The sequence below is a fragment of the Trachemys scripta genome, chromosome 12 (genome assembly GCF_013100865.1).
Source record: "Trachemys scripta elegans isolate TJP31775 chromosome 12, CAS_Tse_1.0, whole genome shotgun sequence".
NCBI classification, from domain to species: Eukaryota; Metazoa; Chordata; order Testudines; family Emydidae; genus Trachemys; species Trachemys scripta.
In genome coordinates this window covers 24,250,608-24,272,738 of record NC_048309.1, presented here as the reverse complement: position 1 = coordinate 24,272,738, position 22,131 = coordinate 24,250,608, and the positions used below count along the sequence as shown (strand labels likewise).

Sequence of the window (22,131 nt, the reverse complement as noted above, 5' to 3'; positions counted from 1 at the left end):
CCTGGTCACAACGTGAAGCAAAAGTTAAGATGCCGAACTCCCCTCCTTCCCTTGCTCCCCTAAAGTTTTACACAAGATGTGCTTATTCACACTTCTGCTTCAGAGCGCTTGTGCACGGTGCCACTCTCAGCACCAGCTGTGGTGAGTCTAGCCCTCCAGGGGCAAGAGACGTGAAGAGGGAATTGCTCGGTTGCATGAAACTCGGAGTATAGGGCAATGGGACTGACTATTGGCACCATTTTCCACAGGCAGTGGTGATTTTTAGTGGATATCTCACGCCTGAGAGTAACAAAGGCACAGGGAGAATAGCTGCTGCTGGCTTCCTGAAGCCACCGGGCCTTTATGCTGCTAGCCTATTTACTGCAATGGTGTCTGCTAAAGCTATCACGGACTGGTGTCCTACCGCGGAGGAAGAAATAAGGTTGCCATCCTTGGAAAGCTTTGGGAGAGGAATGCAGGTACCTCCACCAAAGTTCCATTAAGATCTCTCAGGAGGATTCAAGGGACATCCCAATGTACGTAAATAAACTGGTTTGCATGTCCCCCTTGCCTAACTCTACAGGGGAATGAAAAGCCGATAACAACAACTCTGCCTCTTTTTGTTGTAACACTAGCTCTTCTAGTATGAATAAATTAATGAAAAGTTGATAGCAGTGCCCTGTTGGCGGCACCACTGGTACATCATTGTAATGGGAAATATATTTACACGCTTATCTGAGGTTGCTTCCCCTGAATCAGGCTCTCCCATGCTCAACTGCCAGGAGTGGCTGGCCTGCCATGAAATCTCCAAGAGGTCCTGGCTCATGGCCAATATCTTCTGTCTACTCCAAGCCAGCGTGCATCTGGAGTGTAGCCAGCATGGTCAGCTGGGCAGTTGGACTCAATGGAGAGCTGCTAGCTGTGGTTGCCAAGCTGGACAATCAGGAAAAGGTATTTCAAAAATATGCAGGACTTTACAGGGATGTGGGCTTGTGGTCTCTGTGACTCCTGGGCAATGGAGTTCAAAATTGTGACCAGAGAGGTCAGTGTCAGGCATTGTGTCAGACAGCTGTTGGAGGACTGTTACGGTTGACGTAGGTGATGTGGTGTCTGCACTCGTGTTGCACTGAGCTTAGTACATCGACCATGGCTCAGTGCTGCTCAGAGGGGTGGTGTTACAGTGCCACTGTAAAAGGGCATTTACATCGGTGGGAGACATTTAAGTGTAGACACATGGACAGCTGGGTCGACGCCAGACAGTTTACATTGACCTAACTTTGTAGCGTAGTCCAGGCCTGAATACAAAACGTCTTTGTAATTTCCTCACACAGAATTTGGAGGGAACAAGGCTAGACAAGTTATCGTATGAGAGGTAGAATTTTGGATCTAGATTAGGGCAACGGGCTCTTACAGTTTGTTGAACCCTAGAGAGTGTGCAACTGCCAAGCAGTCCGTTGGTTTTTATTGAGTTGTGTTGATCAGATTTGGATGGAAGAGAAAATGAGATAAGAAGGATGGATGCAATAATAATATCCCTATAAGTAATACTGAGGGTAAAACATTGAGCTTCACCGGGAGCTCTTTAAGTACCTGAAGATCAAAAAGGAATTCTATGAAAAGGGGAAGCCTGGACAGATAGCTAAGGGTGAGTACAAAAGAAGAGCACAAGCAGGTGGAAGCAAAATCAGAAAGGCTAAGGCACAAAATGAGTCCGGGCTCCAGTAGTGGGGAGTAGGAGGGCGAGATGTCCTGCTCCTCTGGCAGCTCTGGCTCAACTGAGCTGGAGGGCCGGCCTTTTATATTTCCAGTTTCTGTCCTGCCACTGTGCTTCCACTGGGGTGGCTGCGGGTATCCCAGTTCTGCCCATCGTGGTTCTCTCCCCATCCGTTAGGAAGGGAGACCAGGTCCCCTCACTACATAGATACATAACACAAGTAATATTAACAAAAAGGAGGAGGGAACACAACCCAGAATAGGGAAAAAACAGGTTAAAGAATATGTAGATAATTTAGTTGTATTGAAGTTGGCAGAGCCTGATGAAAGTCATTCTAGGGTACTTAAGGAACTAGCTGAAGCAATCTCAGAATCATTAATGATTTTCTTTGAGAACTCCTGCAGGATGAGTGAGGTCCCAGAGGACCGGAGAAAGGTACTATGTTTACCCATCTTTAAAAAGGAGAACAAAGAGGATCCATGGAATTATAGACCAGTCAACCTAACTTTGGTAACTGGAAAGATACTGGAATAAATTATTAAACAATCAGTTTATAAGCATCTAGAGGATAGTAGAGTAATAAGTAACAGCCAGCATGGATTTGCAAAGAACAAATCATACCAAACCAGCCTAATTCCCTTCTTTTACAGGGTTATAGGCCCAGTGGATGGGAGAAAGCTGTAGATATGATCGATTTTGATATTTAATAAGGCTTTTGATAGTCCTTCAATCAATCTCATAAACTAGAGAAATGCAGTCTACGTTAAATTACTATAAGGTTAGTGCAAAACAGGTTGAAAAATCATACTCAGAGAGTAATTATCAATGGTTCACTGTCAAACTGGGAGGGTGTGTCTAGCGGTGCCCCAGATGGGTCTGTCCTGGGTCTGATACTGTTCAATATTTTCATTAATGACTTGGATAATGGAGTGGAGAGTATGAATACAAAATTTGCAGATGACACCAAGCTGAGAGGGGTTCCAAGCATTTTGGAGGACAGGAATAGAATTCAAAAGGAGCTTGACAAATTGGAGAACTGGTCTGAATTCAACAAGATGAATTTCAGTAATGACAAGTGCAAAGTACTATACTTAGAAAAGAAAAATTAAATACATCGCTACAAAATGGGGAATAACTGGCTAGGCAGTAGTACTGCTGAATAGGATCTGGTGATGTTGGTGGTCACAAATTGAATATAAGCTAACAATGTGATGCAGCTGCAAAAAAAACTAATATCTTTTTGTGGTGTATACATGGGAGAAAATTATCCCGCTTTAATTGGCATTGGTGAAGCCTCAGCTGGAGTATTGTGTCCAGTTCAGGGCACTCCACTTTAAGAAAGATGTGGATAAAGTGGAGAGAGTCCAGAGGAAAGCAGCAAAAATGATAAAAGGTTTAGAAAACCTGACCTGTGAGGAAAGATTTAAAAAGCTTGTAGGGTGACCAGACGTCCCGATTTTATCGGGACTGTCCCGATATTTGCTTCTTTGTCCCTGGACAAAAAAGGAAATTTTGCCCTCCGCTCTGGTGCTCGTGCCCCCCTGCCCCGGGCTCCGCCCCCTTCTTCCCTCAATGGCTCCCACCCCAAATCCCCGTCCTGGCCCCACCTCTTCCCCAACCATGCAGCATTCCTCCTCCCTCCCAGACTTGCAGCATGGCGGCGCAAACCTGAAGGGAGGGGGTGGCGGCGGTGCCTGGAGCTGGTGAGTCAGCTCTGGCACCCAGGCACCGGGCAGGCGGGCAAAGGGGAGCTGGTAAGGGAGGGAGACGGGGGGCTCAACTGTGAGCCCCCCTGCTGTGCCAGAGGGCTTCTGCCCGGGCTGCTGCACCCGGGGCCGGGAGCGCAGCCTGGAGGCTGCTCCAGCCCTGCAGCCCGCGGGGCAGCGCGGTGGGTCCGGTCGGGGGCAGCGCGGAGCGGGCAGGGGCCAGGTGGGCGTTGCGGGGGTGTGGGTCGAATCCCTGCTGCTGCTGGGGAGCCCCGCGCCTCTCCCTCCCACTTGCGGCTGCGGCTCCTTCCTGGCGGGACGCGCCCCCCGGCCTGCCCCGCGCACATGCGGCGCCCGTCCAGCTGCTCCTTCCCGGCGGGAGGGAGACTAGGCGCGGGGGATGCACGCCACATGTGGCTGGGGCAGCAGGAGGCGCGTCCCTCCGGGAAGGAGCCACAGCCGTGAGCGGGTGGGAGAGGCACGGGGCTCCCTGGCAGCAGTGGGGATTCGGCCTCTGCCGCCCACCCAGCTCCTGCCCGCTCCGCGCTGCCCCCGCCCGGACCCACCGCGCCCCGCATATGCCCGTGGCGGGGCGGGAGGCTCCGCGGGGAAGGCAGCGCACGGGGTTGGGGCCTGCTCATGCCCCAGGCCCCTTTAAAACTTTTTTTTCTCCGCCCCCCCCTTTTTTTTATCTGAACATTTTCTTTAAACCATTCCTCCAGCCAAGAACCAAATACAATTCTAGGCTAAGTTCACGGGTGATGAAAACAATGGTGTATGTGCCTGTAGATGACACAGCGTTTCTGACCAGTTTCTGATTGTAGCAACATTCAGTCATTACCAGGCTGAATTTGTATGAGTGACATAAAGGTGAAATGCTTTCTAGCCCATTGTTTTGCTTCTAAGACATCCAGTCCCATATTAATAAATTAATAGTCCATTGTTCTTGTACATTATTACGCAGCAATAAGCCATGACATCTTCCCTTCCCTCTTTTTAACCAAGTAACTTTGTTTGAAACTGCAGCAGTCTCCTGAGTTACTAACTCCATCCCTGTGTTTAATAAAGGAGGTGTTGCTTGGTTATAGACAGTGAAATACAATTTTCAGATGTTGCTGCTACTATCAGCAGGGTGTAATAGAAACTCATTATAGTTCACAAGTCTAATTTAATTACATTTTCCTCAAGAACGTTACGCTGGCTCAGCATGAAGTGGGACTCATCTACATATATTCAGACTCAGGCTTATCAAAACTCATTAATATCTACAGTGAAATCATTTTAGAAAGTCAGGGAAGGCACTAGGTTCCTTCTGTCAGCTAAGCCATTTGCCAGCCAGTGGGTGAGTTTTATACAACATGGATCTGGCCACAACATGGTGGGAAATTAACCAGATCTTGGATTTAGTATAAAGAAGTATGGAGTAGAATCTAGCTTTCTGATTGTAATTCTTCTTGAATGATAATTATGACTTGGGACTAGTGTTTTCTCTCTTGATCAAATCCTGAAGGCCCTGCTTGGCTTACCCTCGGTCTTTCCCCAAACAGAATGTTCATTGACTTCAGAGAGAGTCTTGTGAGAGCAAGTGCTATGTAAACACTGAGTAAGGACACCAGGATGTGATCCATTGGTGAAACTAAGCTACAGAGAGGATATGTGACTTGCTAAAGGCCCCACAATATGTAAGTGGCAAAGCCTGGAACAGAATCTAAAACAGTTGGCTGCCTTATCTGCTGGACAACATTATCTCCCCATCCAAAAAAGTGCCAACTCTCAGTCCAAAAGGATGGAACTTTTGTCACTGAGGTAGGTGCTCGCATACAATGGTGAAGAGCCTGGCATAAAACCTTAGGTAGCTAGATTGGAAATATAGACAGCTTAGATAGATAAATTGCCTTGAAAATTGATTTTTATGATAAGTGACCTGGCGGGAGGTGGGATGGCTGAAAATCAACCTGAACTCTCATAGACCCTTAAAACTGAAAGGGCTAGGAATATCTAGCTTTTAATATTCCTATTTTCAATATTCCCCCTTCTCTGCTCCCTCCCCCACCCCAAACCCTCTGGTCTGAAAACTTCTCTGCTCCTCTTTGTCTCTAGGCATTTCTAGCGTGCTCATCACTGAAATGTGCACTAGAAGCTATGGAGAAGAGACCAGAGGGGCCAGGATTTCACTCTTGAAGTCAATGGAGGTTTTGCCATCCACTTTAATGGAGTCATGATTTCACCCCCAACGTGTAAGTTTGCTGCTATGTCTTCCACTCCCAGCGTTTTGAGATTTCATCAGGAATGGGTCATGTGAAGCACAATGTTCCTTTAGCTCTTTTCACACATGCTTTCTCAAGGGCCACCATGGAAATCCAGGTGATAACACACATGCAGAGGCCTGTGTCTTGGGGGACAAATGGGAGAAAGGGGGAGGTTTTCATTTCCATCACAGTCATTAGTCATTAATTCCCTTCATATGGTTAACCTGGACTGAAGTCCCCACTGTACTGAGGAGTCTGTCTTAATGACAGCTAAAGAGTTACTACAGTTCCTTCCTAATCTTCCTGTGAGTTTTCTCCCTAGCTCAGAACAGCCATATTCTAAAGAAGCGATTTCCCCAATCTGTGGTCTGTGCAACAGTTGGGGATGACCTGTGGAGAGTTGCCAGGTCATGTGGTGCTGGATCCACCTCTTTGTTTCCAGCTATTGAATAGCAGTTCCATGTCAGAGACCACTGATTTCATGTCAGTCCCTCCACAGGCTGCTTCCTTTAATGATACAGTTCAGTGTGATCCGGGCAGGGCCGGCTCCAGGCACCAGCAAACCAAGCACGTGCTTGGGGCGGCATTCCGGCCATCCTTTTTTTTTTGCTTGGGGCGGCAGCGCGTCCTCCATGGGGGGCGCCCTGGAGCCACTGTGGTTCATGTCGGGGAGCAGCGCTGGCACCGTATGGCTGGGCAGGCTCCGAGCGCAGGACACTTGGGCTGGGGGCCGCTCTGCGGGGCACACAGAGCCGCCTGCAGGTGCCGCAGGGCGGCTGCCCACCCCCCAGCGCAGCCCCCCAGGGCTGGGCGAAGTGGCTGAGCCACCCAGGGGCTGTGGCAGGGCAGCCAGGAGCAGCAGTGGGGCCCTAGAGGGGTCTGGTGCCCGGGGCGCTGCTGTGTGGGGCCCGCGTCCTGCTATCTGGGGCTCCGCTCCCTCTGGGGCTGCCCTGCCCCGGCTCCTTAGCCCCGTCCCGGGGCGGTCTCCCAGCTCTGTCCTCACGGGTCCTGGCTGGTCCTGGAGGCGGGAGCCCCAGCTGGAGGGACCCTGGGCTGAGGCACGGCCCGGGAGCCCCGCTGCTTTCCCTGACCCTGCCAGCGCCAGACCGGCTGGAGGTGAGGGGGGAGAGGGTGGAGTCAGCACTGGTGTCGGGGATCCCAGCGCTGGGGCGGCAGGGGGTGGGGTGGAGAGCCCAGGGTTGGGGCGGCAGGGGGTGCAGGTGAAAGCCCAGGGTTGGGGCAGCAGTGGGGTGCGGGGGGAGCCCAGGGCTGGGGTGGGGGCAGCCAAACTTTTATTTGCTTGGGGCGGCAAAAAACCTAGAGCCGGCCCTGGACCTGGGCACACCCTGATCTGGAGGAAAAGTTGTGTAACTGAAAATCCCAAACTACTCATGGGCCCTTGAGCCTTCTGCTGTAGCTAAGACTAAGAGAGTTTCATAAACCTAATTGCTAGATCAGCTTGAAGTGACATCATGGGTTGACACTTGTCCAGGAAAGCAATTGCTGCCGCTTGATATGATGAGACGATCTGTGGGAATGGTGGACACAAATGCATGAAGAAGCATAGAGCAGTAGAACTATGGAGGGCACAGGACAGAGAACGGAAGAGGTGAGAGGACACAGAGGAAGGAGAAGAAACCAACCATGCATACGGTGTGCTGTTGCACTGTCTTCTGCACAGGGACCGGAAGGCCAATCTTCTGCTCTCTGTTGTTGACTTCAAAGTGAGCAGGATCGGTACCTAGAACTGCAGCCATTCATTGCAGAGGCCCACACTGCTTCAGTTCTGACATCAGGTTTAAAGAATGGCCCTAGGTAAACATTAGGGGGTGGAATCAAGGAAGTATAGGATAGGGAATCACCTCTATGTGCATGCCCCCTCAGGAAAAAAAAAATGAAACAAATCCTGAAAAAAAACAGGAGTAATTAAAAGAAGACCAGAGCTGGCAGCGCCTCCTGTATGTTAAACTACATGAGCTACAGGGGATAGTGCTCAGATGGTCAATAAAACCAGCCCATTTTATTTTATTTTATTTTATTTTATTTTATTTTTTGTGGTTGCATGTATTGGCAAAGTTGTGACAGAAACATTGCAAGGGATTGATTCGTAGATAGAAATGTATCTTGGCTGCTTGTGGTTTATTAATAAGATCAAGATAACAAGTGCTGCATTATTGATCAAACCCACAGGGACATTTCCCTTCTTTCTTCTTGTCGATGAAATCCTGTTGTAATTATTTTCTTTCTTTCTTGTTCTTTTTATTTTATTTTATTTTGCCTTTCTAAAAAGATCTCTGGAGCTGCAATAATGAAGCGAATGCAAACAGTGTCAATCAAGGCGGTCAGGTGGTAGACAAAGGGGTGGAGGTGGGAGACAAGTTAGGTTTGCGGGGAAGGGAAGATGTATTGGGGTTGTGCAAAAGAAGTGCAGTTTCTCTCTCTGGCTGTCTCTTGTTTGGAAGCTACCATGGTAGATGATATAATTTGAGGATCCTAGATCTTGGATGTCTACTGTCCCCCTTTCCCTTCTTAAATGTTAGCTTTTTAATGCTAGAGTAAACCAGGAGCCAGAAGTTCATGAAGCTGAAGGGAATCAGTTAGTTGGTGGTCTCTAAGTTGAATGATAGCCATACATTATTTCAGCTGGCTTAAAATTTCTCTTATGCCTAGCGGGATTGACCGCTGTTCTTTGCACAGCAGCTCCAACATGACCAGAAAGGAAGTGAGAGGGGAAGATAGATTTTATATTCAGACATAGTTTGGCAGGTTCTTATCGTTGCACTCAATAGCTGGCATATTCATGTTGCAGAGGAAGCAGAAAGTGAATTCAATCATTTCTGTTATGAAAATTCCACAGCTTTTTATTATGCTTACAGATGGTGTCTCATGATTCTGAGCTTTAAAACCGGTGCTCTGCATTTCTAATGCCAAGGTAAGAATGTTCCCCTTTTTCAGCCTGCGTTGCAGTGGGGTAGACACTCCCTATTTCCCTCTCACACCCCTGTTGATTTCTCCCTTATCTGAACATTTTCTTTAAACCATTCCTCCAGCCAAGAACCAAATACAATTCTAGGCTAAGTTCATGGGTGATGAAAACAATGGTGTATGTGCCTGTAGATGACACAGCGTGGGGATGGAAAGTGGCAGTTGTAGCAGACAAAACAACTGACTGGAGGATAGGGCTTGTCTAGACGAACAGTGAGTGAGGTGTAAATCGAAAGCACACTAGAGTGTCGTGTGCTAACAGCTCCTGTGGACCTGCCAACCATGCAGTAAAAGTTCCCTGGTACACTTCAATCTACTCCACTTTGAAACAGGAGTAGATTAAAGTGCACTTGGGAGCTTTTAGTGTGAGGTAGCAGTGTCCACATGAACAATTAATGAGCTGTAGAATTACACCCCAGCTTGCTGTGCACTAACTCCATATAGACAAGCCCTTACAGGAGCAGATCCCAGAAGCAGAGCAGACTAAAGAAGGGCTGCCCTCTCACAGGAATTTCCCCCACAGCCTTTCTGTGGCTACAGCTTTAAATGTGGTAGAGCAATCAGCTGCAGCCCTAAAGTGGCCATTTTGCAACTGGCCACATCTTTCTCTAACTGAGCTGGTTGGTATCTGATATGTTTTTCCATTTGTTTGTTCTGAGGAGATGGCATCCTCATGCAAAGGTAACTCAAAAGGTAAAATATTCTGAAAAGGTTCAATCGGCTTTGCAATACTGCCCATATAGTAGTGTTTGGGCAGGAGTTTCTGGGTGACAGCTCAGGGCCTGTGGAAAAGACAAGTCTCCTCAGCTTTGCTTCATGAGGCCCCACTCTTAATCCAATAGTCATGCTAATGCTATGATGTTATATAATAAAACCTGGCATTTCTATACCATCTTCCAGGAGGAAATTGAGTTAAGCCTCCCACAGGATGTAGGTAAGAACTATATTAGCTCTCTAGGTGGGAAAACTGACATCGAGGGCCTGACTCTCTTTTGCCCTGCACGTTGTTGTACTGATTTACATCAGTGCAAAGTAACGATCAAAGCTACCATTCTGATCTGGGAGTGTTTTACACCCCACTCATGCTGGTGGAAATGACTGTGCATGCTGAAGGGCAATAGTGAGTTCATCCCAGAGAGAGGCGTCTAGGCACTAGGGCTAGAGTCACAAGGGGGACTTAAAAGTTAGGTGTTCCAACCCCTCTGTGTCTTGCTTAAAAGTGGAATTCTCACCCTGAGTCAGGCACCAGGCTCCTATACAATGCCTGGGGAGAACTAGGTGCATCAGAAAGGGAGTCATAGAAGCTAGCACACTGGGTTGGAGGTGGGGTAGGGTAGGGTAGGGTGGGGATCACCTAAACTAGCCAGTAGGAAATGCAGAGGAGAGGTATGTGGCCTAAGTCCAGTCCCTCGAAACGAGTTAGGCACCTAAGTCCAGGCCAAAGGGAGCACTCCCTCCACTTGGTATTATCAGCTGTGAGCCCTTTCTGGGAGTTAGGTGCCTAAGCCAGGTCAATCCTTTCTTGCCAATAACCAAGGAGGACAAGGAGATGGTGATACTTGTCCCTCTTGTATCCAGTAGCCCAGTGGGTAGGGTACTCACGTGAGAGACCTGAGTTCAAATCCTCTATCATACAAAAGCTTTGGGTTGACAATCAGTTTCAAGAAAAGGGGTGGAAGAACCAGTGTCTGACATTACGTTAGAGAGTAAATCTCTTGGTGTCATCAACAGCTTTTGCTTCTTCGGTTCTATGATCTGCAGGAGTCTTGACCTGAACTGACAGAACTGGAAAAGCAGCTAAGAATTTCGGGCTATTATAGAAATGTTTATGGAATAACAGCACACTATCAATTAAGGTGAAGATGTGACTCTATGAGACGTGCATGCTGTCATCCCTGCTTTATGCTTCGGAAAAGGGACTCCGTATGCTAGGCACATCAGGAGACTGAACAACTTCCACATGAGATGCCTGCCTAAGCTTCTGGAAATAAAGTGGGGAGACAAAATACCGAACACAGGTGCTGGAGCGTGCAGGATTGACACACTTAGAAACTACTATCAAGAAGAGGAGTTGCTATGGCTTGGTCATGTCAGGAGAATGGGAGGAGACCATATCCCCAAGAACATTTTGTGCAGCACGATTCAAGACCGCTCTAGAAAACGGGGATCGTGCTTTATGGCAGTACCATAATGTGTGCAAAAATGACATGAAGTCATTTAACATCAGCTGGGAGGAGCACGCAGAATCCCGTTCAACCTGGAGGGAATATCTGACACTGGGTGCAGCTCAACATGAAGTAGCTTTGATGCAGAGGATGGAAGCAAAGCGAAAAAGAAGAAAGCAAAGTGGTGCCTAAATGTTGGCGCCTAAATGTGAATCTAGCCCTAGGTGCCCAGCTTTACCTCTAGGCACCTAAACACCTTTAGAAAGGTCCTGGTGCTGGATTCTCAGGTTGTGTAATTTGGCATAGCTCCATTGACTTTAATGCAGATATACTAATGATTACCATCTGATAATCTGGTTGCTGATTTTCAGAGGTGATAAATACTCACAACTCTGGTTGCAGTTAATGGGCTCCACCCTAGTTCTGCTGGCTGGGTGCTGTTGAACAGAGAGGTTCTTTAAAGGGGCAGCTGAGAATTCCCTCTGCCCCTTAGGAATCCAGCACCATTTCCGAACACCTCCGCCCCCCCGAATGTAGGAGGTATGTTGGATGTGCTAGGGTCAGGAGGAGCACATGGCACTCTGACAAATCATTGCCACCCTAGCCACTGATGGTATACCACAGGTGGTATAAGTTAGAGCAGCCCTTGGATGGGGGGAGAAGAAAGATGTCTTAGAGCCACCTTCTTCCTGTCCCTCCTCACCTGTGCCAAGTAGGATTCAAACCAGTGGGAGTTGTAGATGCTGAGCACCTCTGAAAATCAGGCCTTTTGTGTCTTCAAGCTGAACACCCAAAAACGGACACGCCCAGAATTACCAGAAATGTTGCTCCAAATCTTCTGACTCCCCATCCTGTATTTTAACAACTACATCATGTACAACTAGGCATTTTCAATAGGCCCTGCTTGGCTACCTTACTGGTCTGAATTAATCTGTTGTCTAGGGTCATAAGGGAATGTACTACAGCACTGTGCGTCTCTGCTGAGAGAGAAGATTGCTTTCTTGCGTTTTCATGTTGTCCATGAATGGCATAATCAGAGACAACTATTGTTCACTGGTCAAGTTCTAATTTCCTTGCTATGCTGGAAGATTGAGATGGATGATGAGGGAGGTTGTTTGTCTTAGTAGTGACATTGTGACATAGCGGCCAAGTGCCCGAGATGCTGAGTCAAAAACAGTTAATAATTCACCTTGTACCATTAAGTTTGGGGGAGGAGGGGACAATACCAATGAACATTTAAGTGGTGGGATTTTCCACTGTTGCCACTAAACTTTAACTCTACTGATTACTGCCATTAATAAAGGCCTGCCACCATGTAACTAATGAGGACTCTGTCCCAACTTTACTTAATCTAGGGCCTTTTTTTTTTTTTTTTTTTGGTCCCTCTTGGTAGTACAATGCACGTTACAGTTGCAAGGTTGCTGAATCAGCTGCAGGTGAATCTCTGGGAACAAAGGTGCTAGTGAGATTAATGGTGCATCATGGGAACTGTCTTCTAAGGGGTGCATTTGTGTAAGAGAATATATATATTTTAAATAACACCATTCAGTGTTGAAATAAATGCCTTCTTCATACTGACTTAGCTTTTCTAGTCTCAGCTCAGATTTTTGGAGTGGTTGAAGTGTCCTGTTCTCTTGCTGTGTGTGATAATACTTTGAATCTGTTGCAGAAGTACAGAAGAGGTGTTTGAATGCTCAGGACTAGATATAGCATCATGTCCTCTCTGACCTAATTCTGAACTGATGGGTACATTCACTACTAAGGGAAAGAGGTGAGAAAATATGATGCTTTATAAATCTATAATGTAGTAGCTCTTCTGCCATGTGGTAGCAGATTTTGAGGCTTTCCAAGTCAGTTTCCTATTGCAGGAGAAAGTGATGTAGACTTTGGGTATTTCCTTAGTGCAACTTGTTTATTTACATTATATACAGCAGTCCTTGAGCAGAGGTAGTCACCAGCAGCACACAGCCCTAGTCCCCTCTTTCAAGAATCTCCACCCAAACACTGATGTCTTATTCCTAGGAAGCAACTCTGCCTCAAAAATTGACTCTTAGGGCAGGTCTACACTACCACTTGTAAAATGGTAACAGCGCTACTTGGTGTCCCCCCACACTCATAATATATAATCTCTGTAATTTATTGAAATGCTATTGTAACTGACTCTATTTGGGATAATAGCTTCTTTTGTACTTAGGACATCCAGCATTAAACCATGAACCCCTACTGCTTGAGCTAAAAGGCTGAGGCTCCAACTCCGTAAATTGTTCTGTGTGGCTAGGCCCCCATTTACTCCAATAGGACTCCACAAAGATCTACCCATGCAGGATTGAGGCCTAAATCCTTCAGCTGGAAGCAGTAGCTGACTTTTAAAGGTCTTAGGTATGTGCAGTGGCTGTCATTGTTATGTAAAGTGGTGGCTGTGCCTGCAGAGAACCAAAGGTCATCCTCCATTTTGGAAGGCTGCATTCAGGACTGTAGGGAGGTGCAGGCTTCCATCAACACCAGACTCTGGGTGCTGTTATTACTTATATAATGTTTAAATAAAAATAACTAGCATGCTAAATACAAGCTTGTTATGCCTCAGTCAGAACAACTACTCCTGGTACCAGAATTGGACCAATTTGAGAGTGACCAGGAAGAATTTTCACAGTGAATCCAGAAATTTCCAAGTGAATCCAAAGGGGCAGTACAAGAATTCCATGGACTGAAGCAGCAAGGATGAATGGCCTGGAACCACCACCAGCATTAAGGATTGGGAGCAGCATGAAGGAGTGGTGGAAACCTTTCACAAACCGGTTTTTGTTGTATGTGACTGCAGTGGATGCGGACACAATAAGCAGTGCTAGGAAAATGGCCTTATTAACTGTAGCTGCTGCAGAGGCCCTAGATATTTGTAATAGTCTCCATCTGTGGCTAGCAAACAGAATTGATTTAGATAAGGCCCTTCCACTGTTAAAGCTTATTGTGCACCAAGAAAGAATGAAACCTTTGAACTATCCCTCTTCCACATAAAGGTACAAAAGGCACAAGAAAGCACTGAGGAATATGGTACTAATTGGAAGGTTCATAGCCAGTCTTGCAACAGTGGTCTCTTAAGACAGTGGTCTCCAAAGTGGGGTGCACGCAAGAGGATCCTTCGGGGTGCGCGACAGGAGGAGTGCCGCCGGAGCAGTGCCGCTTTCTTTTCCCCCCCTTTTGCAGTTCGGCTGGAGTCCGAGCGACTTCCCCCCCCCCAGTTCGTCCGGGAGTCCAAGGGGCCTTTTTTTTTTTTTTTTTTTTTTTGGCTTCGACGTTTGGGCTGGGAGCAGGGGGTGCGTGCGCAAAAATTTTTTACTGTTGGGGTGCGCCATCAAAAAAGTTTGGAGACCACTGCCTTAAGAGATTCCCTGACTAGAGAGAGGCTGGTGGTAGGCTACAGAGATGAGAATGTATTTGCTGAGGGGATTGTGAGCTGATGTTGGAAAAAATCCTACAACTCTGCAAAGCAGCAGAACAGGCAGCATTACGGGTTCAGGGTCTAAGTCAGGAGGAAAATCAAGAAATTCACACAGTGGAACATGACAGCTGGGCATAAGAGGAGAACATATTAGGAAAAGGGGCAGTACAAGAAAAGGTGTCAAAAAGTTGCAATAAGCAGGCAGCCCAACGGTTGTGTGGGAGATGCGGGTGTGAACATGCATTTATAGACCGCACTTTTGTTCAAATGCTGGAATATTTGTCAGACAACGCAGGCAAAAGCAAACTGTAAATGCAGTGAAGGAATGCATAGATCGCTCCAGTGAGGAGGCACTGTACATTGATTCCATATAAAGCAAGTGTCACAGGCTCTGGTGGGTGAAAAGGAGATCACAGCACTGCTAGCTAAGCTGAAAATGGGTAATGGCTGACCAAATCTGTTGTGCTGAGTGCTGCTGAACGCACAACGGAGACTGAAAGTGAGTTTCAGCTGAAGGAGACAAAGAAAAATTGAAAAGCATCTTTGCATGAAGCTCCTTCTGAGAGAGGAATTTTCCTCCTCACCAGAGGAGACAGATGGAAAAGGAACAACATCCTGAATGCTGTCCGGAGGCTCCTGGAGGCATGGGGCATAGAGAAACTAAGAACATCCACTGGACAACGGGAAAAGATTCCAGCCTCCCAGAAGAAGAAGCTTCAGGAAGAGTGATAGGGAACATTAAAGATTTTGCCAAAGCAGAACTAGATTTGCATTTCTAACCCCACATGTTTTAATATAAAGCAAAATGCCAATTTCAGAGCTGGGTAGGACTGAGACCTCCAGATACAAATGCAAGTTCAAATTTCAGTGTTTTTATAAAAAGGGTGGTGTGGTGGTAATGGGGGGGAGGGGATGTGTGGCATAGCTGCCATCATTGTGTCAAGTCATGGGTGTGGCTACAGAGATTAACGGTTAACCTGTATGTTGGAAAGGGGGGTTCAAGACTTCAGGCCGTAGTCAACACCAGGCTCTGGTTTCTGTTGCATTACAGTCCTGTAATGTTTAAATACAATCTCTCCATGCCTTAATAGAAACACCACATGAAGTAGACTGCCACAAGAGGGGGACAAAGACCTACATTTCCCTAGTGTGGGTTACATTATGAGAATGGATGTATTTAAAAATCAATCCACAAATAAATGACTAAAGCCCTGAAAGTGCAAGTCCTGGGAACAGCATTGCAGAACATGTCGCTGTTGACTGACAGCTGGTGTGACATCATTCCCCACCATTGCCACTTCCTGGAGTTGGTACTTCTGAGGAATGTGATTAGATAACGTCTCCTTCAGCAGTTTCAAACTGAGGCTGTTGGGGCTCAAGTATCCTCAGCTGGACTCATCCTCCAGATCATATTAATTACTGCAACTTGTTCCAGAGAACTATTCCTTAATGCCATGGCTAAATGGTCCTGGAGGCTGACCAAGGCCCTGGGAATTCCAGCCAGCAATAAATTCTTCAATTCTCAATCTACTGAAAATCCTGGCTCTTCATGCTTGTAGGCCATCAGTCAGTCACTCTATTATGTAATGGTGCCTGCAGTGATTCATGGCCCTTTCTACATATTTCTCAGCCTGATGCAGAAGACCCAGATTGTGAGTCATGGTCCTTAAAATATGGGAATGCTGATAATGAAGGGACCACACAAAAAACAAACTCTGGAGAAATTCTGGGCAGGTAGTTGCTGTCATTTTAAGGACAGGTTGTGAGCATTTTCCCTTTTGTAGAGTTTGATATAGAGAAAAACAAGCCAAGGTAAAAGTTCAGAGCAGATATACGGGTTTTTGTTCACTGTCTAGATGTGTTCTCATTTATATCTGTGCAAAGTGGTTGTAAAATACAGAGTCAGAGTAGTTGCAGTTTATGCTCTATGCAGGTATAAATGATCTTTGCTTCTGATCAGCCCCGTCCCAGACTCTCCTGATCCCAGCACTGTCCTAGCTATAGACCAGGGGTAGGCAACCTATGGCACGCGTGCTGAAGGCGGCACGCGAGCTGATTTTCAGTGGCACACACACTACCCAGGTCCTGGCCACCGGCCCAGGGGGCTCTGCATCTTAATTTAATTTTAAATGAAGCTTCTTAAACATTTTAAAAACCTTATTTACTTTACATACAACAATAGTTTAGTTATATATTATAGACTTCTAGAAAGAGACCTTCTAAAAATGTTAAAATGTATTACTGGCACGTGAAACCTTAAATTAGAGTGAATAAATGAAGACTCGGCACAGCACTTCTGAAAGGTTGCCGACCCCTGCTATAGACTTTCTTATAAAAGTCTGTGTGGCACTCTGTACCTCAAACCAGCACCCTGGAACCCCCACATTCACCACTGTCATATAATTATGATAAGTTTTGTACAAAGTATGCCTTGTAAGGTATCATTTTAAAAGGCTTGATCTGTTGAACATTAATATCCTGTTAAATTCTATGTGCTATCATTGTATGTGAGGTTATGAAGTTATGCTATGTGTGTGTTACTGAAATATGTTGTGAGCTTGAGAAAACCCACAACCAGCCTTTTAGGTACAACAGTGGAGTATCCAGACATGCTGATGGTCCATTGAAGGGAATCCACTCTCCCAAGACCATCTCAGAGAGAACACGTATACAATGAACGGCGGCTGCTTGACCCACATCATAGCAAAAGATCTTTCTAGCAAGCTGGAAGTAAGAGGGAATGAGATGGGGAGCAGAGCTCCTTCTCTTTTGAGAAGGGGGAAAGGAGAGTAGAGCTATCAAGAGGAAAGAACACTCTACTGAAAATGGATAATGACAAGAAATTCATGAATTGTTATTCAACAATTGATATGGGGCAGGGCAGTTCATGAACCATGTATCAAGTGAATATTATTCAGTCCTGCATGAATAATGAGAGAATTTATTTGTGAATAATTAATTTGATGGTTCTGGAAGGAAAATTTCATCCACCCCATTATTCCTGAGTATTATTGGACCAGCTTTTCAACATGGTGTGAGTTTAGATAGAGCACTATCAATCAGGTATCCCAAGACCATCAGAGAATAGGAGGTCGATACGGATTATTGCTACTAAAGCTAAACATGCGAAACAACTATTGCATCAGACTTGGATATAAAAGCTTCATGTGGCATTTTTTATTTGCCTTGTGCTGTGTCTTTGTTTTTTAAGGAAGGGAAAAGAACATGGAATTAGGTTATTTGTGGGTGCATAAAGTTAAACAACAGAAAAATCTCTCAGTGGAAGTTGCTGCTGTTTTCTTCTAATTTGTTTTTTGACCACAGGATACGTTATTCTCCGGCATCTTCATAAACTGAGGAATAAAACATGACATAACTAAGATGTACGGTGTACTTTTCAGCTAAACCGCAGGACTGGCAAAACATTACCATCATTTTTCTGTTTTTTATTTGAAATCATAAAGAGTTAAGTGCAGCAGTTTGCTGTGGTTATTTCCCTCCCCCTCTTCTTGAATAAGAAATGAAGAAAGACGGAGGCAGTTAATTTAATAGTTGGTTGGGAAAATAGACTGATCTATGACATCATTAATTGAAACAAAAGGCAGAGAATGTTCAAGCTGCAGAAGATGTGCACTCGGAAAATGAGATTAAATAACAAATGAAACTTCAGGTGTCAGACTCACTACATTGGTAATTTCTGCATAATTTAGGTGGTGGATTTTTAGGGCTAGAGAGTGGAACGGAGCAGGGCTAGTTGTAATGGTTCTACTATAACTCCTGTCTTCAGAAGATTTCACAGCAGGTGGTAAACTTTTATTAATGAATCTTCACTGCACCCTTGTAAGGTAGGTAGCTTTTCCTACCCCCATTTTAAAGACTGAGAAACTGAGGCACGGAGAGATTATCTACTTTTGAAATATGGTCCTCAAAAGTAAGCCCCATAACCCATATTTAGGCACCAAAATACCTGCTTAAGGCATCTTACTACTTAAGAAAGAAGGCAAAGAGGTGGTAGAAAATGTCTAAAACGGATGGTTATTTAGATGCCGAAACAGGTTAATTAGATGCCTAATTTTAGACACCTTGTTTGTAAATTTGGCCTTCAATGACTTGGCCAGACTCCCACAGCAAGAAAGAGAGACCACAGAGAGATTATTCTGCAATCCATTGGACCTTATTCTTGGTTAAAAAAATATCAGCTTCTCAGACTAAATTTTGCATTTAATCTCTTCCCATTACTTTTAATCCTATTCACCTTCCTCCATTTCCTGAGTGTTTTCTACTGTTTGAATACTTGCAGATGATTTTTATATCCACCTTTGTCACTGTTTGCTCTAGCAATACACATTTAGTTCTCTTAATCTTTTATTTCTTAGAAATCAGCCTTCAAGGCCCTGAATCATTGTTGTAGCTGTTATCCACATTCATTTACACCTTTCTAGTACTGAGTGGCCAGAACTGTACAATGTCTATAGCCCACCGCTTCAAGGTGGAGAGTTGCGTAAGCTGTTTTATATATGGGACTATACTTGCAGACTGTGCTCTGTGATTTTATTAATATGGCTCTGATCCAGCAAAGAAGGTGCTAACTTTAAACCCATGGATAGTTCCATTGACTTAATGGGGCTACTGGAGTGGTTGAAGTTAAGCATGTGTTGAAGTAGACTGGACTATCGTCTATAGCCCTTCTGATCCATAGTCTGAAATCTCTGCCCAGCTGCTAAATATAGTTTAGTGTGCTTCTCTTTTTACTGGTACCACCAAAATAATGCTACAGTAGACACGTTGTTGGAAGTTAGTTGTTGATCTTTATTGATTGATAATACTGATCTTTGATTTAAGGCTCTTCAAGCATAAATGCAGATAAAATTGTTACTTTGTAGTACTTGATACCCTATGTTTTCAGTGTTTAATTTCCTATGTATGTATTTTGGAAGGGGTGGTTCATGTATTCTTAGATTGTGTATTTGAGGCAAAAATGAAATCTGTGTTGTGTAAAGGTGATGAGGTTTAAAGCTGTGGTTCTAACTTTTTTTCATTTGTGGACCCCTTTCAAAATTTTGAATGGAAATCTATTGGCAATCTATTGTCTGTATATATAGTTGAATTCTGTTCAGTCAGTTTTCAGTCTAAGTCTTTTGCAGACCTCTTAGACATAGTCTGTGGACCCCCAGGGTCTGCAGACCAAAGATTGAGAACCAGTGGTTTAAAGAAGAACAGGAGTACTTGTGGCACCTTAGAGACTAACAAATTTATTAGAGCATAAGCTTTCGTGGACTACAGCCCACTTCTTCGGATGCACTGTTAGTCTCTAAGGTGCCACAAGTACTCCTGTTCTTCTTTTTGCGGATACAGACTAACACGGCTGTAACTCTGAAACCAGTGGTTTAAAGAACATCATCTCATGGGGATGTTTTCTTCTTTGGGGCAGTCAGTCATTTAACATGACCAGGGTCATTAGTATTACTTATAGGTTAAGCTGAATTTAGTGACCATGAGAGAGTTGCTTGGAGCTGTGATAAGGAACCAAGTTACAGTAGACCTGATTAAACATGGTTTTGATTCAGTTGATTTGATGACCCTATTGTTTAGTCTGACCCAAAACTAAGGGTGTTACCATTGCAGAAGATGCTGGAAAGCCTAAGGTCGGAGTGAAGCTTTAAGAAACAATATTCTTCCCCAAGGAAATTGGTTTGAAGAAGTTGACAGAGAAAAAGAGATACCTATAGCACAAGCAGCATGTTACAAATGCTGCGATGACAGGGTCATTCTGCTGCAGCAAGAGTAGTGCCTTGCGCTTATACAGTACCTTTCATCTAGTGGTCTCAAAGCACTTAAGAAATTATGTTTAGAAAGAGCTATAGTGTATCCTGTATGCATCAGGGTAGATGGGGTTAAAATATTTCACAGGAATAGGCAAAGGCAGATGTCTGTGAAGCATAACTGTGCAGCTGTGTATCTTTTTAAAAGGTGCTGTGCTTTGAAATTTGAAATTTTAGGGGTGGAATGTTAGCACAGAAATTAATTTTTAGACATCAGTGCTATCTGGTTAGTGTAATTGCTTATTATCTGCTTCCCTGGGGTTTAAGCTCTTGGAAAAGAATATTTGCATCTCAGCTCTTGTTTAAAAAAAGGAAAAATCTTTCAGAGGCCCTATTCAAGTTATCTGATGCTAAAACAATTAAATACCAAGAGGAATGGTTTAAAAAAAAAAAAAAACCTTTAGAGAAGTCAGTTACACCTGACCCTATCGGCTTCTTCTGAGAAGCAGCAAACTTTCATTGACATTCTTCTACTGACTGGCACTGCTGGAATCTAGTTGGTTATGTGATCTGCCATTGCATCAGACTTTTCCACACCCATCCTGGCTGGGGCCTACAGGCAGCTCCCAATCTCTCTGATGTATTAATTCACTTCCATAAAAGACAGATCAACATTTAGATACTGTGGAGACTGATGCTAGAGAAAAACTTAAGACCGGCAGAGAGCACTAAATATCATCATTACCAAAATAGCAATTGGGTTACTAGTGGCACAGTGGTCAGAATAGCCTTTCAGTGCTGGAGATCTAAGTTCAGATCAGGTTATTATGTTTAAAAAAGAATGCCCAAGTTTGTGTACCAAGATCCAAAACTATCATGGGCTAGACTTTCAGAAGTGTTTATTACCCAGCAGATCCACGTATTCTGGTGCCTAAATGGGAGATGACCTCTTTGAAAATCCAACCCCATGTAATCACCAAGGGTAGTTTCAGCTCAAGAGAAGCCCAGGGATGGAGTTGCAGATGAGGCCTGAGATGCATGAGGCTTCCGATACCATTATTGTGGGTGTTGTAGGAGAACCTAGGTTGATCAGGCCGGGATGATCTCGCAGTCCCTTGCTACTATAGCAACAATATAATTTATGGAGCTAAAATAATAAAAGCCGGTCGGTGAAACAAGATGATAGTTCTACAGGAGAGTTTAGGTGACTCAAGCTTTTCTCTGATGCTCTTGCCACCTTTTCAAGCAGCGCCCCTCATTTGGGAGTCCTCTTGTGTTAGGCACTGCCCAAACCCAGAATAAGAGACTGTCCTTGCCCCAAGGAAATTCCAATCTAAATAGACAAGACAGAGGGTGGGAGAAAGGAAGCATTGTTCTCTCCAGGTATTGTTACAGATGGGGAACTCTAGTGCACTAAGAGAAAGTGACTTGCCCAAAGTCACATGGGAAGTCTGAGTCCAGATCCAGTGCCTTAACTACGAGAACAGCCTCCTTCCTCTCTGAACTTGCCATAGCCCATACCGCTCTTATTCTTAGACTATATGTGCTTTGGGGCATAAACCCATCTAACTCTATTTGTACAGTTCAGTGGGGTCCAGGCTTGCCTGGGGCCTTTGGGTGCTGCCATAACGTAAACATTATATCATAATTATTATCATTCAGTGGGTAACACAGTTGGCCATAGAGTGTGGAAAACAGTAAAGTTTTCTCTTTTGTCAGTTAAGGGTAAACACAGCCATAAACTATGCTAATGTAAAACAACCACAAATTGAGGCATTATTTCAAGTTATTTGTATCACAATTTTGTTCCATTCACAGTTATTTTCTGTATGTAAATAAGCTCCACAGTGAGGAGAAATGTTACACTATAACTCAGTTATCTGAGCATTAGAGAGCAGGGGGGGGGGGGGGGGGAGATCAACCAAGCCCCTGAATTGCAGCCAGCAAGAAAAGCTTATGGATGATATCATGGATTTTTTTTTTTTTTGGTTACAAGATTAGATTTATTTGAAAACAATATGCTGAGATTTGCTTTCTTCCTCCAGCAACCTGCATTGCTCTGTAAATCTGTAATTACTATTTTCATTAAATAGTGTGCTGTGATTTGAATTATTAAAAGCTAAATGGTTCAGTGT

General features: G+C 44.9%; 1 long non-coding RNA gene across 3 annotated transcripts; it reads left to right on the top strand.

Annotated features, from left to right (window-relative positions):
• The first annotated feature begins 4,888 nt into the window (after positions 1-4,888).
• On the top strand, positions 4,889-13,974 carry LOC117885333. Of its 3 annotated transcripts, XR_004647791.1 has the most exons (7): positions 4,889-5,205; positions 5,500-5,636; positions 7,141-7,372; positions 8,525-8,580; positions 10,395-10,489; positions 12,468-12,569; positions 13,383-13,974. It is a non-coding gene; the product is annotated as an uncharacterized LOC117885333 (long non-coding RNA). The 3 variants fall into 3 exon arrangements; XR_004647790.1 differs by lacking the exon at positions 7,141-7,372; XR_004647792.1 differs by lacking the exons at positions 7,141-7,372; positions 10,395-10,489.
• The last annotated feature ends 8,157 nt before the right edge of the window (positions 13,975-22,131 follow it).